This window comes from Panulirus ornatus, chromosome 8, assembly GCF_036320965.1.
Source record: "Panulirus ornatus isolate Po-2019 chromosome 8, ASM3632096v1, whole genome shotgun sequence".
Classification (NCBI taxonomy): domain Eukaryota; kingdom Metazoa; phylum Arthropoda; class Malacostraca; order Decapoda; family Palinuridae; genus Panulirus; species Panulirus ornatus.
Genome location: NC_092231.1, coordinates 19966270 through 19982508, shown reverse-complemented (window position 1 = coordinate 19982508; position 16239 = coordinate 19966270).

The window sequence follows — 16239 nt, the reverse complement described above, 5'->3', positions numbered from 1 at the left end:
ATTAACATCCAAAAGTCTCTCTTTCGCACGCCTGTCAATTAACACGTAATCCAATAACGCTCTCTGGCCATCTCTCCTACTTACATAAGTATACTTATGTATATCTCGCTTTTTAAACCAGGTATTCCCAATCATCAGTCCTTTTTCAGCACATAAATCTACAAGCTCTTCACCATTTCCATTTACAACACTGAACACCCCATGCATACCAATTATTCCCTCAACTGCCACATTACTCACCTTTGCATTCAAATCACCCATCACTATAACCCGGTCTCGTGCATCAAAACCGCTAACACACTCATTTAGCTATATATATATATATATATATATATATATATATATATATATATATATATATATATATATATATATATATACATACATAAAGAGAACAGGTTCTAAAAATGATCCTTGTAGCACAACACTTGTTGAATCTAACCATATGTGGCTCGACCAGTAATCAACACTCCTTGTTTACGGCTAGTCAACCACCATCCTAGCCATGGTGGATGTGAGATCCCATCTGTACCATGTGACTTTGTAACCTCCGATGTGGCGCCACATCAAATGCTTCATGAAAAGGTAGACAGACAACATCAGCTGTTATACTTTCATCTTACATATCAATCATGTCACGGAAATCAGACAGATTTGTGAGTGATTATCTAAATGGTTTACAATTTTATCCCAAATGATGGTTTCCATACATTTACCAGCTACATACGTTAAGGTAATTGGACGGTAATTTATGGGGAGTAATTTTCTACAATTTTTGTAAACTGGTACATCATTTCCAAGCTGCTTCTTCTTTTGTCTTCCCATATGCATATAACCTGTCGTCCCGTTAGACTCAGGTCTACAAATACCTACAGAGCCCTGATTAATTTCTTTTCTCTCTCTCATCTCTCACTCTAATGGGCATGTCTTGGCCGTGCCATGTCGGTCACTATAGAAGAAAAAAGGTGACATAGAACAAGGGCTCTGGTTTCGGTGCATTATACTTCACACAGAAAGTGACTGCGAGAAATGAGGCCATGTGTCGTCTGCTCCTGCACTACCCGTGTACGAGAGGAGCAGTGAACAAGTACTGAAATATGTGCGTATACAGCGGGTGACGTGCTCTCAATGGACTAAACCAGGACATATGAAGGAGCCGGGGGAACCACGGAAAAATCTGTGCAGACTGATTGTAAATATCGGGCTGAAGTTTTGTTGTATTGTACGTAACACTTGGATGTGAGCGAATGCGGCCTTTCTGTGCCTGCTCCGGACATTACCTTGCTAATGTAGGAAATAGCGAATACATATATATATATATATATATATATATATATATATATATATATATATATATATATATATATATATATATATATATATATATATTAGTAAAGAAGAGTCCATATGTCTTCACTGGCTATCTAATATTAGACTACCTACAAAGTTAACAGTAAATGACTGGAAGGCTCTGCTGACTGATTCACCGTTGAGGAAAGAGTAAATTCAAAAAGTTCTGTTGGCTTCCCTAACCTCGGTACTAAGTGATTTCTTATCTCTTCTGTTATCGCAGTTAACCCCTAAAGGACCTCGTTTGTACGTTATGTTTTTCAACAATTTCCATTTCTTTGTCTTTCGATGTTTTTATCATTTCTGGTTATCGGGTGCAGATGATTCCCCTAGTACTATGGATCTGTTCTTCACGTCTAATCCCACCTGATATAGATGCAGAATCTTGCCACACATACTCGGGTTATTTATCCTTTCTGCTACACGCACGTCTTATTCCGGGTGGCCCCTCTGGACGATAGTCCTGACATTCTAATAACACTGGCTGAACGAAGAATTCTTTTCTTCTCTCTCATTGGTTTCGATGTGGAGATTGCTTCCACCTCTGTAGGGATGTTTTGACTGTGCTGAGCTCACAGCAGAGGTTATTGTTGCAGGAAGAGAGTCATACATCCCTCCACTCTACATCTATCTTGTATTCCAATCCACGGTTCAAACCAATCCTGTTCTGAGGCTATTCGGGCCTGGCATAGTGGCCTTGGAATATCTCTTCCTCTCCTGTTTGACACTCACCTTTCATACCCGTCTGAAATCATTGCAGATATTTTGTTCGCGAAGCGAATTTTGCCCTCGTCCATGGGCACAATGATAACGTATCCTCTATTTCCGCTAAAATCTTTTTGGTCTCTGACCGAGTTATCTCCTAATAGCAATATACATTTTAGCATCCTTTTTTCCTCTAACTCCACCTTGGATGACTTACATCCCCTCACCCCCTGACGCTGGTACATGAGGAAAGATCGGATACAAATGCAAAACACACACTTTATATATATATATATATATATATATATATATATATATATATATATATATATATATATATATATATATATATATATATATATGTTATAAGACAAAAACAATAATGAAAAAGAACATATTACCGTTTCCCTGGCTTTAATCTCCTTCACAACGTATGTGATGGTAATTTCATAGAGTAATCCGCGATTAACGTCTGATCCTGACCGGCTAATGACACCACCAATGGAATCATAATCACCCACTTACCACTGCGCCTGTTCCTCGTGAGCTGCTCTGTGTTTACTGGCGAATTTGCCATCATCATAGGGTCGACAATGGAGACATTTCTACGTCAAAAAAATGTTGTTCACGAATCCACAGTAAAATAAAGATCACTTCCAGGAAACCTGCACTGCAGTTGGTTCTTTAAATTAAGACCTGCTGTGGATTAGGGTTAGTATTAACTATCAACATCAAATATTCATAAAAGATTAGTTATAATTAATCCAAGGGAAAACAGAAGTCGAGGCTTCATTCAAACATGACAGCTATGTTTCCAAACCTAAGGCCATGCTGGACACACGACCCCCTGGAACTTACTGGATAACTGATCCCAGATCGTTTTGGAAACCTGGCCACAGGAGCATTTTGGTGATCGATCTCAGGGGCATATTGACCTAATCCTAGGAGCATGTTGAAAAGATGATCTCAGGATCATATTTGATGATCCCAGGGTCGTGATGGTAACCTGATCTCATATACATATAAGTTGAAGACCTGATCCTAGGATCATGCTGGGGACCAGTTCCCAGGAACTTGTTTGAGACCTGATTCCTGGGCCATACCGGAGTGCTGATGCCATTAGTACGCTGGGGGCGAGCCTACTGGCTGGTACTTGGGAAAACCAATATGATATTGACGCAGGTAGTTCTTGCACGTTGATGGCTCTGAAATTTCTCAACGCACAATGGTAACGTGGCCACTGCCCTTCAGTATCGTCGCCCATCTCTTCCCTTCGGTCGCCCATCTCTTCCCTTCGGTCGCCCATCTCTTTCCTTCGCCACAATCTTGATCTACTTTTCATTTTATTCCAGTCATCTGTTACCACCTTCGATCAACTTTTTCTTTTTAATTGCCTCTTCTATCATCTTCCTCTGCTATATTTGTCAAAATGCGAGTAATCGTGACTAACACAATACAGCTTCATTACATGTTTATATCAACAAAGGTCACAGGTTAAAGTTCAAAACCATCTATGACTGCTTACTTATGCCTGCACCTTTCATAAGTGTGAAGCATTGCTTTTTCAGAATACAGTTTCAGTTTCAGTTGGAAAAACACAGCCGTAAGTTTTATCCATTAATCTTATCATATTCCGGTATATCACCATCGGAAACTTTTAGTGTATGTAGAATTACTGCATTTCTGTTACGTACTGTATTACCCAGGGATGATTTACTGCATTTTGTGGAAAAGTTTGTGAAACGCACGGAAGGTGTGAAGAAATAACGAGACCGTTTATAATTCAGATATCTAGGCGTATCTTTTACATCGTTCTATGACACGTACGTAAATATCTACGAATGGCAACAACGGTTTTAGTTATCAAGTTTTCTCGAGAGATGTTCTGATAGTCTCAAGGGTCGTGACCGTGACGCAATCGTCACGTAACTCACACGTGAAGTACGTGGTCGATACAGCACACCCAGCGGGGGTTGGAGGTGGGTCAGCTTACCACCCCCTTTTACTGCTAATGGCTCCGTCAGCCAACAATGGAACGGATGCTTATCTCTCGTAGGGGGGTTTCCTGCTGCTCTTCTGTTCCTCGCCGCACCTTCGGCTTTATGGCTCTTCCCTCGGCGGTTGTTAATGTCTCCAGGAACTACCCACTGCCGACGCAAAAAATGGGACATTAGCGAGGGAAACTGACAGGCAGAAACATAAAAGATAAACTTGGATTGCAGCGTCAGACATTTATTGGGACGTCATAAAGTTCACACAACTTCCCCACGTATCCCTGACAGATCCAGTTCTTTAAAAGTGCATATGTTGGAGGATTTTGCTTCACGAAGGATTCCCGCTTGCCCACTAAAAGCTTTTCCCCTTTCTTGCATACACAGCAAAGGAATGTGTACATATTTCAGATCCTTCCACAAGCAGCTGTTGTGATTTTCACGACCAATGGTATCCATGTTGTTGGTTATGATTGTTAAACTAGGAAGAATTACTGAAGGCAAAGTCAGGTTGACGTCTTAGTGATGGAACAAGGTGGGTGTAGGAAGGAAAAAAAGATGTGTAGGTCAGATATTTGCAGTTAGCAACAAGTGGAAACAGTCTTAAAAGGGGGGGAAAAAAACTATTTAGCAATACTGAGTGTAAAAAGGCATATAAGAAAGTGAACAGGAAGACATCTGAATATTCTCAAAATCTTTTGTAATGGAAGGATTGCTTGAGTGAGAACAAGCAGGGTTACGAGTGACTACTTCAACATGAGTGCGGGAGGGTGTCAACGCTGAGTGACGTCACTGTGGTCATTCAACGATTTTCTCGATGGGAAGAAACTGTGAGCGAGATGAGCGGCGCGTAGGGCGACCGACGATTTGCGATACGAGACTATGACGAAACAAAGAGAAAGTTGCGACAGTTGGTATAGCCAGACGACACGGCGTACTTAGCTAAATTAGAGGAAAGGATGCAGGGAATGATGAGCCGATTCGATGATGCATGTAGAAGAATGATGCTGAAAGTAAATGCTTGTAAAATCAAGACGTTAGTTTCTGCGAAGGAAAGAAGGTCAGACTGTCATATTTTGCATAACGAGGAACTGGAGGTTCTAGATAAGTAAGCGTGCATGTTTGGGAGAGAAGCGCGCTAAGTATGGTAATGAGTAATTGGATGAAAGTAGAATTATGTAGGGGATGAAAATTGGGGACGCGCTGCCGGCTCTGGTAAATGAAAAAAAAAAAAAATGGTTAGGTGTAGAGTGTACCAAAAGCTTGGACGAAGGAGTACTTGTCATTAAGCGAGTCCCAAATGAAAATAGACCAGGATAGGGAGAAAATAAATGTAGTAAATATGGATATCTATGGAAACCTTTTTCACTTGAACACAATTGATGTGGATCGATTCAATCTCTTTTTATGGAATTGTGGTAATAGATACATAGATGGATAAACAAACGCGTCACATGACACCACAGTGACTGGTGGGTCTGGGTCTGGCCAGGTGTTTCAGTGGTGCAAGTGCGTGACACATGAGGCTACAAAGGAATGCAAATAAGTAAAAGCGAATACAAGTGACCGCAAACAGCAACAGACCACTGTGGTTATATGAGGCTGACCGAGACAGTGGAAGAGATCACAAACAGAGATAAGTATGGCAGGAGGAGAAGAAAAGCAAGGAAGTAACGGGGAGAAACACGTGCAAACCTAGCCTGTAGCTGAGGAGGCCTAACCTAACCTGTAGCTGAGGAGGCCTAACCTAACCTGTAGCTGAGGAGGCCTAACCTAACCTGTAGCTGAGGAGGCCTAACCTAACTTGTAGCTGAGGAGAGTAACATAACCTGTAGCTGAGGAGAGTAACATAACCTGTAGCTGAGGAGGCCTAACCTAACCTGTAACTGAGGAGGCCTAGCCTAACCTGTAACTGAGGAGGCCTAACCTAACCTGTAGCTGAGGAGGCCTAACCTAACCTGTAGCTGAGGAGAGTAACCTAACCTGTAGCTGAGGAGGCCTAACCTAACTTGTAGCTGAGGAGAGTAACATAACCTGTAGCTGAGGAGGCCTAACCTAACTTGTAGCTGAGGAGAGTAACCTAACCTGTAGCTGAGGAGGCACAAACCATGTCCATCATGGACCTGAAGCGAGGAGAATTTGTCAAGTCTATTCGTAACCGTAACAATGGCGCTACGTCTTAACTACTACTAACTGGTTACTCATTCCACTTATCAACGATCATGTCTTGCCCTTACTCGAGGCAAAACGTTTGCCTCCGGGTCTTAATCCATTACTACGACTAAATTCGGACAAATCTAGTCTGAAGCAGATTCTTATATCGAGATTATCAAAATTTTAATCATACAGATACTTTTGTCATATCATCTCACAAGCTTGGCTTTTCTAAGCCAAGTATTGTTCACAATGTCTGGCTGGCTGTCATAAAAATGTCATAGTAACTATGCTATCAGTTCTCTCTATCTTTGGTCAAGTATCTTGACCAAAAAATGAATACACTACTCAAGGGTAGGACGCACACCAGCAATCTATTACGAGTGAGAATTTTTTTTCCTAGATTTTCTCCTGTCTTTTTTACCGACCCTGTCCTCTGCTTCTTTGGCTCTAGTTCATGCGAGATTATCACATTAAATTCCCTTTGCTCATTTAGGTTTTGTAGCTTACTGGGATTCATACCACGGCTTGCATCTGATTTCTCCCCTAAATATGTAAATCATTAACCCTACCGATATCAAAAATACATTACCAGGCCCCCTTACACCCACAGACAGACTACATACCTGTCCCTCTGTCCACTCTTCAGGTCCCTTGCATTTACCTCCCTCATTGCTCCATCCACATACAAATGAAGCAGCCATAGTGACATCACACACACCCAAGTCATAGACTCACCTTCACCTGGAACCACTCACCCTCATCTCTCTACGTAATCATACAAACGCCTTACTCAAAAAAATCTCCTCACTGCTTCTGACAGCTTACCGTTACACCTTCCACAGATCATCCCTATAAACCCGAGCATGTGCTTAAGGCAGATCCGTAAATGGCTAGTACAAAGCTTTCTGCCTATAAAGTTTTTCTCAAGTATTTCCGTAATCTTACAGTCAAAGCCAATTAAGATACTTGCAAATTTTATCTGCGCCAAAGTTCTCCCGTTTATCAATATTCATGTATGTTTAATAAGAGAATATTCACTGATATTTCTATTAATTAAGGGTTATAAGACAGGCGAAGAATCCGTCCAATTACTGCAAAGGTAATTATTTCTAGTCTGTATAAACAAGCCACTGAAAACCTTTCTTAACTTCACACATTATGCAGCTCTGGGTCACACTGTGGCATCTGCCCTCAGATGGATTTGGTGTAGCCTGGAGCAAGTGGATCCCTGTAACACCTACATATTCCTGGGGATAGGGGAGAAAGAACATTTCCCACGTATTCCCTGCGTGTCGTAGAAGGCGACTAAAAGGGGAGGGAGCGGGGGAGCTGGAAATCCTCCCCTCTCGTTTTTAATTTTCCAAAAGAAGAAACAGAGAAGGGGGCCAGGTGAGGATATTCCCTAAAGGCTCTGTCCTCTGTTCTTAACGCTACCTCGCTAACGCGGGAAATATCGAATATGTATGGAAAGAGAGAGAGAGAGATAGAGATAGAGAGAGAGAGAGAGAGTGTTAAAGGAATCTGTTCCACCAACGTTATAAACAATCCATGTGACTGGTAACGTCACCGTGTGACCCAAAATCATTTCGTACAACCGGATGAACTGTAAGGCTCCGGACTTTCACAATCGCACGACCCACTGACCGCTAACAGCTTCCCTTACCTCAGGTATCGGCTTTCCGTGTTCCCTCAGCTAAACCGACCTGAGCGAGTATTTTCCCCGCTTCTTTTTAAGCATCCGGTTAAAACGCTCCTCAACACTGCGACACGAAGCGTACGTAAGAATATGAGAGAGAGAGAGAGAGAGAGAGAGAGAGAGAGAGAGAGAGAGAGAGAGAGAGAGAGAGAGAGAGACAGAGAGAGGCAGAGAGAGAGACAGAGAGAGAGACAGAGAGAGAGAGAGGCAGAGAGAGAGACAGAGAGAGAGAGAGAGAGAGAGAGAGAGAGAGAGAGAGAGAGAGAGAGAGAGAGAGAGAGAGAGAGAGAGAGAGAGAGAGAGAGAGAGAAAGAGAGAGAAAGAGAGAGAGGCAGAGAGAGAGAGAGAGAGAGAGAGAGAGAGAGAGAGAGAGAGAGAGAGAGAGAGAGAGAGAGAGAGAGAGAGAGGGAGACAGAGAGAGAGAGAGAGAGAGAGAGAGAGAGAGAGAGAGAGAGAGAGAGAGAGAGAGAGAGAGAGAGAGAGAGAGAGAGAAAATGGGATGAAGAAATGATGAAACAAGACACTGAGAATTAACACAAGGGATTTGGTGATAGATTTTGACCCGGATAGTTGCGACGCTAGAGCACACAGTAGGAACGGCCGATTCCTTTGCTAAAAAAGATACATTTTCTCTCTATCTTTGGTAGCTAAGAAGGCACCTTCTTAACGCCATTTATTCGAATTACCTTAAGGGAGGATGTACAGCTGGGTTGGCTGTGACCGATTACCACACCCAAGACTCGAACCTACGCAATCTACCTCGGGTGGCCCGTGGACGCATCACGGCCAGCAACGCTAACCGTTGCATCACGGACGCCCATCTTCATATTCTTACAGTGGATTGAATGAAAACATTATGTGTGAAAGAAGCTGTGAGTATCTGGGGGCCATATCATGCAGCTGGGTGTGAAGCGTGCTTGAGAATTTGCTTATTGGAACGAAGCGACATATAAGGGACAACGTGTGTCATCATTGGGCCTAACCAGGGCAGATGGATCGGTCAGGGGATAAGACGGAGAGAGAGAGAGAGAGAGAGAGAGAGAGAGAGAGAGAGAGAGAGAGAGAGAGAGAGAGAGAGAGAGATCCGTTCACAAACATACAAATGAATAAGACAAACTTTTCCTTTCAGAGTTCACGTGTCTCACGCTGTTTAACATGCAGGTGGGTGCGAGGCGTGCGTGTGATATTGCGAACTGGAGCGATGTTGCATACAAGGGACAACGTGCCATCAGCGGGTTGAACCACGGCGTATGGATCGGTCAGGGAGAACTGTGTAAGGGTGTCTGTAGGCAGAGAGAGAGAGAGAGAGAGAGAGAGAGAGAGAGAGAGAGAGAGAGAGAGAGAGAGAGAGAGAGAGAGAGAGACAGACAGACAGAGAGAGATCCGAACACGAAGTATACAAACAGACAGACTACCTCCCTTCAGGGTTCACTTTCCTCACGCTATTTAACAGTAACAGAACTACACCTCGTGAGAATGACTCGGTCATCCACACACACACACACACACGCACGAACACACACACACACGCACGAACACACGTACACGGATCGATGGTAGTTCGTCCTCCTCTTGCGCCACTGAAACACGACTCAAGGTGGCTTTTGCAGGAATATATATCGGTCGACAATAATAAGAACCCACTCTTCATCATAGGTTTGACTGTGAAGTATAAAACATTCTTTGATGAGTCAGGATAAAGATATTGTAACCCCAATTTTGTTGTGTCACTTGACGACGTAAAATATATATATTGGATTTGTTGATACAACTTTCTTAACAATATAATCATCATTAATGAGATAAGATCTGTCCGAGAACATACTAGTTAGCGGCGTGATCACTGTGACATGACGAGCACAGGAGAAACAACTCTTTGTCAGTGACACAGTCGTTTGAAATACACGTCCTAGAGGTTGTGTTTTCATAAGTAAATAAACATTGTTTTTAGTTTGTTCATATTCACATTCATAACACGATATTCGCTTTTCAGTAACTTGTAATGCCAGTCTAAAGGAATATTCGACGATATTTCTTACCACTGTCAAATTTGATGATATATTCCACACAGCCCTCATGAAATGAATACCAAAGCAGACTGGTATACCTAATCAACAGATTTATTTGTCCAAATACGAAAAATAATTTGAATATCGCATCATTAAGAAATTCCAAATAATGAAGATCACATGAAATGACTAGATATGCCACAGTCTTGTTGTGGGACCAGTAACCATGTAGGCCCTTCAGGTTGGGCACTGAGAGGGTCTGCTGAGGGGAGCATACGTATATCCCAAGAGACCCAGAGATGGCCCGGGGCAAGGCGAGGAAAGTCCAATGTGTAGCGTAACGTGTGATCTGAGGCAGTCTGCCCGTCTACCAAGAACACGCAACGGAAAACGGAAACCCCATAGTACAGTAGATGTAAAGGCAGAGGATGTGATAATGAGACAGAAAAACAAAGTATATAGTATATCAGTTTCAGTTTACCTTCTAAAAAAAAGTGAGCGTGTGCAACGCGAGGGGACAGAACAGCGAGTAGGAAGGATTTCTGGAAACTTCCACTGAAGCAATTTGGATGTGACGAAACTGGTCAATGACGAAACTAAAGAGAGGAGGTTGTGAGGAAGGAGGTAGTGGCCGAATGTTGTGCACACGTACACCTGAAAAGAGGTAGTGGCTGAATATTATGGACACGTAAGCGAAAAAGGCTCTAAAGGTGGATGCGGTGGTAAGTGGAGACGGGCTGCTGAAGGTTATTAGGTTTAAGACAGCGACGCGGAAGTGGCGAGGTAATTCTTTTTCATCAGTGATGTGGAGCGATACATGTTACGCTGGGATGATGGTAATGCAAAGGTTGGTAAGAGTCCGGGTAAGAGCGGCGTAGTAAGTTGATGGGGTTTGAAGGGGAAGAGTACAATCGATACATCACTATTCATCTTTCTTTTCTTCAAGAGAAGCATGATTCATGCGTACACTTTATGATGCTTATGGTAGATGAAGGATAGTGTTAATGCTACATAATCATCGGGATGGAAAGATGATTGAAACACGTAAGAGAGGAGAGGAAGAGATTTAATAGAGGATAGTCAGCCCAACGTGGATGTAGTGCTAGGTACTCTGAGAGCGTCAGAGTACTGGAGCGGGGGGAACACAGAGACTTCCTCAGTTATCTGACACAAGTCTCACGTTACCCTCCAGGTGTTCACCACCATCAAGGCCTTTCCTATCATCCTTGTGTCTCGAACGCATTCGAGCGTAAGGCGTCATCATAATCAAAACTATTTATCAAAATTAAAGGAAGGAGTGCTAGATGTTACACTAAATAACTGTTTTGATACCATGTAAATGGGAGAGGGAACGACACGAGGAAAAAGAAAAAAAAGGGGAATGGCAGTATGAATATATATTAGGTGTTCGAAAGAAACAATATGATGGAATGAGAGAAAACAAAATGAGGAAAAAGACAAATATAAGGATGGAAAGAAGAAAATGGTCAATTATAGAAGAAAAAATAATAGCAAAACGGCAGATGAGCTTAAGAGGAGAGCAGAATCGGAACCTAACCTGAAAATAATGACATATTTTGGAGTCGCGTGAATACGCTGAGGAGGACAACAGACTACTACGAAACCACAAAATGTGTGCAACAGATGAATGATATCAAGAGATAAAACATTATGGCGTTGACAGTCACAATACCCTCTCCTGTTTACGAGCGTGGAGACAGGGATATTAGAGCGAATATTCCACCCTGAGTGAGTGTCAAGTAGTTGTAGTTCAGGTGATATGAAAGTGTTAAGTGTGGAAAAGTATCTGGTACAACTAGAATAACTCGACCGTTACCGAGAACGAGAATACGAGAGGTGGTGGTAGTGGTGGTTTACAGTTCCTGTCATGAGACATTCATGAGGGCCTGATATGAAGTCATTGTGCCAGAGGATTGCGTGGAGGAAATTGCTCCAACTTGTGCAGTGGACTTGGTCCCTTGGATGATTAGAAAATAAAGGAAATTAATTATTTAATTGTAAATCGGAAGGAACACGGAAGAATGGTAATGGAAAGCAGGATAGAGTTTTCGAATATTTTTGCATGAATTGAAATATTCACCGTAAAATAATAAACGAAAATAGAAGGTTAGAAACTATATAGAATCATAAAAAGAATCAAGAGTTAACAGGAAGGATCTACGTCTTGTTGGGAGGAAAATGACTTAAGTAATGAGGACTTCTGAAGAAATGACTGCGGACAAGAAAACGAGTAGATGAGTGATTCAAGGTTTGAAGTTGGAAGAAGGTGTGGTATGGCTCCTTGACTACGACTGTATGGATGAGGTCGTGCGGGTGATGTAGCCAGGTATTAGAAAATTAAACTCAGAAGGTGTGGTATGGCTCCTTGACTACGACTGTATGGATGAGGTCGTGCGGGTGATGTAGCCAGGTATTAGAAAATTAAACTCAGTAAAGGTGAAATCGTATATGAACATTTATAGATGTTGCAGTAATGATATTGTGGGGATAAAAACAAGTTGTGGATGAAGTGTGGGACCTTCTGAGGATATAAGGGGACATAAACAGAGAGTTACATAGATACACAGATCAAGGTCCAAGCGTGGTGGTCTGCCTTAACACTAAAAAAAAAAAAAAAATGCAGTCGTTGAAAAGCAGTAGAAAAAGAGGATAGCAAGAGAGGGATGGCGACTGCCAATTAAAGACAGTATGATTCGTTATGTTTGATTCAGCTGAATGCCGAGACCGAGATGGTAAAGATTTATGGATATAGGGAATACGTAGAGTGAGGCTATAGACTGGATACTAAGGTATCGGGAAAAGTATTCACAGGCAAGTATTGACTGTAGCTGTTAGAGAGATAGAAAAAAGATAGGAACGCGAGTTTAGATAAGAGAAAAATCAAGTGTTATGAAGAATGATTATCTCAATCCTGATGGATAAAAGGGAAACCTTGCAGTGATAGAAAAATGAGAGCGAGGTCGCAAGTGCTAAACTAAACTTTCAAAAGCCTGGAAAGTGAGTAGAACTGATTTGCTTGTATATGAGGAACAGAAATGATGACACAGAACGGAGATGGGAGTTCATAACAACAAGCAACAGATTCTGGGAATATTTATATATACGGAATGTAGTGTACTTTAATGAAGTTAAAGGGAAAGAGTGGAAAACTGTTGATCAAGAGTGCTGATGGAAAGAGAAATTGCAGGAGTGTTGGGAACTCTGGAAAGACGAAGATATCAGGAGGAGGTTCTGAATCGAGGCAACTTGGTGGGTTATGGAAGGCTATGTACTGAACAGAGGTTTTAAGTAACTATAACGCTAATGTAATTATCACGAACGAAGACTTCAGAGACAAAGTGTTCATAGCATATATATAAGATGCTTCTTTTCCTTTTTGATGTATCACTATCAAGTTTCACTAACAACATAAAGACTGCTATCAAAAGTAGAATCAATATATGTTCATGTTAAGAAGTAGATAACGTTTTATCATATCGCTAGTATCTTAGGAATGACTCGCCTATTTGTGTCACTTTGCTATCTTATCGAAGTCTCTCCTGTCACAGCGTCAAACTGGAATTTTGACTGAAGTCTGTCAGTTATACATGCAAGAAGACCGGTCGCATTACTGCTGGACACCAAGTAGGTAGTGAAGGCCACTACATCTAAGAGTTTCACTTGCTGGTAGCTGGTAGCTCTCCTGCCGGTGGTGGCTTGCCCAAGGAATGAATTTCCTGGATGGTAAATCCTCGTCACTCCTCTCCATGTAGTGCCTTCCCTAGTAAGTGAATAGTCCGCCTCCAGCTGCAGGGTTTCGTTGCAGATGGTGTCAACTAGATTTAGTAACGTCACTGGCATGTATAACTTACCCCGAGGCTGGTGTTTTCTCTCATTCACGTTGGGTTAAGCTTCACCTCTTGGCGTCACAGGCAGGTTATGATACCTCCCTACAGTAGCGAGTTTCACAGACAAGTTAGGTTACCTTCCATCTATAGCTTCACTTGGCAGTGTTGACATCTCCTGCTTGGTGGCTTCCGATGGTAGACGGTAACTCCCTCTCTTCTTCTGTTGGTTCCCTGGCAAAGGGTGACTTTCTCATTTGATGGCCTTACAGGCAGGGAGTGGCCTATACTGGTAGATGGAGGCTTCCAAGACAGCTGGTCGCTTTCCTTCCGACAGCATAGCTTCCTGGACACTTGGAAGCTTGTTCGTCTTCTGGCAGGTGGCTGCTTCCCCTGCAGGTGGTGGTTATCCTGGCAGGTGATGGCTTCCCCTGCAGGTGGTGGTTATCCTGGCAGGTGATGGCCTTCCCCTGCAGGTGATGGTTATCCTGGCAGGTGATGGCTTCCCCTGCAGGTGGTTGTTGTTGTGATAGGTGATGGTTTCCCTTGCAAGTGGTGATTACCTGGCAGAAAGCGAGTGCTCAAGTAGCTTGTGGTTCCTCTGGCAAGGGTCCTCTTTCCTAGCTAATGGCGTCATCCTCTCTGTGTGATGGCCTCCGTGGCCAGTGGAAAGCTTCTGGGCAAGTGGTAGCCTCTGGGGTAACGGGCGCTACCGTTGCAATTAGTGGCTATCTTATTAGACGGTAGGCTTTCTAGTTGGTGCAAGTCTTTTCTCCTTATACTTCCTCCTAAATCTAACTGTATCTTTCTGTAACTTAATCTGAATTGTACTTCCCCGTTCAAACGAATCTTTGTTTAGAATACCTAATCTTACAGAAATGAATATCCAGGTTACTACGACAGAATGAAATATAATGAAATATAATTTTCTTCTTGTCGTCATACTTAAAGTAATAACCCGAGGTGAACGAGCTTGTGGAGAGAAAAAGCTTCATCTGTGGATTAATTTCTAGTTGGATTCTTCTCCATTACATCAGGGTCCTGCTCGTAATCTCACCGCTTGACCTTTCAAACCTAGATTAATATTACTTTGCACTAACCATATCGGATGGAGGCCACGTCTCATTTCATTTACTTTTTTATCTATGAAAGGTAAGGGAAGAAGGGCGAGGATTTAGCTTCAGGGGGGAGGAGATATTAAAGTAAGTGGAAGGCAGGAGATAATTGGACGAGGCAGGAGTCAACTGCGCCAGGAAGAAAATGGAGTAATATGATTGGACAAAAATGGAAAACTTAGTACATGAAATTCACGGGAAGAAGGAACTGCTCCGAAACATAATGTTGGAGACAGGATGATGCAGAATTGATATACAGGTAAGTGGTTGATGATGGAGCAAAGGTGAGGATCCTAATAAGAACACTAAAGAAAAAGAAAACTCAGGTACTACGAGGAAACTAAATTACCTCGAGAAGAAGATTAAGAAAACAGTAACAAGTCTAATAAATTGAGAGGGCGGTGCGTGTGCCGTCATTAAAAAGGCATCAGAGGACACTATGTAGGGTAGTTGTGGGGGATATATTGGCTGCTGGGCTGTGGGACGTGGAACACAGGAGACCCAACACGGGAGAGGAGTGAGGGAGGAGATGGGGATAGAGGAAGAAGGAATTAACCAGCGTAACATGACAAGCGAAATGAACGGGGAGACTCGTGCCGCGGCTGGAGACAAACTGGATTAGGATTACACGAGAGGAATTATTGTATAGGTTATGACAGAGGCAATGAGGGCAAGAATAAGCCCCAGAATGAGAAAACGGTGATGTACGAAACAAAAAACGAGCTTCAAGACCAGACGAGGATGGGTGAAACAACAATGATGATGACCCACTGTAGAGAAGCTCGAATGCTTAGCTAATGCCATGATGTTATCTAGCTGAGGCTATAATGATAATCTGACATTATGATGATATCAGGTTGGGTCTCTATAATACTGGCTCTCCTGTTATACTGATATCTAAGTGAGGCTATAATGATATCACACGTTGCGATGATATTGATCGTATGTTAAAATCACAGATTTGTTTCCAATATCATGTTCCAGAAACATGTCTAGATGAAGAAATAGATATATGAAGATGAGGAATATCTAGAAATATATCAACAGCTTCCCTCAAACGAATGTGTTCATAATGCTTACAGATGATGAATGACTTTTTTAATGTAAACATTGACCCACTCCATCGGGGAGTCTTTCTCAAGGTGTTCTCCACACTGGAGACCAGCGGAGGAATACTTTATTAGGTGAAACTTTTTCTCGAGCTAACTTTGCGGAGGCGATCACAAACTACTGATTAGGAACCGTTTCTGTGTGCTTCATCACCATTGCTTTTGACTGAATGTTTTGAAATAATTCTCTCTCTCTCTCTCTCTCTCTCTCTCTCTCTCTCTCTCTCTCTCTCTCTCTCTCTCTCTCTCTCTCTCCGTTGAT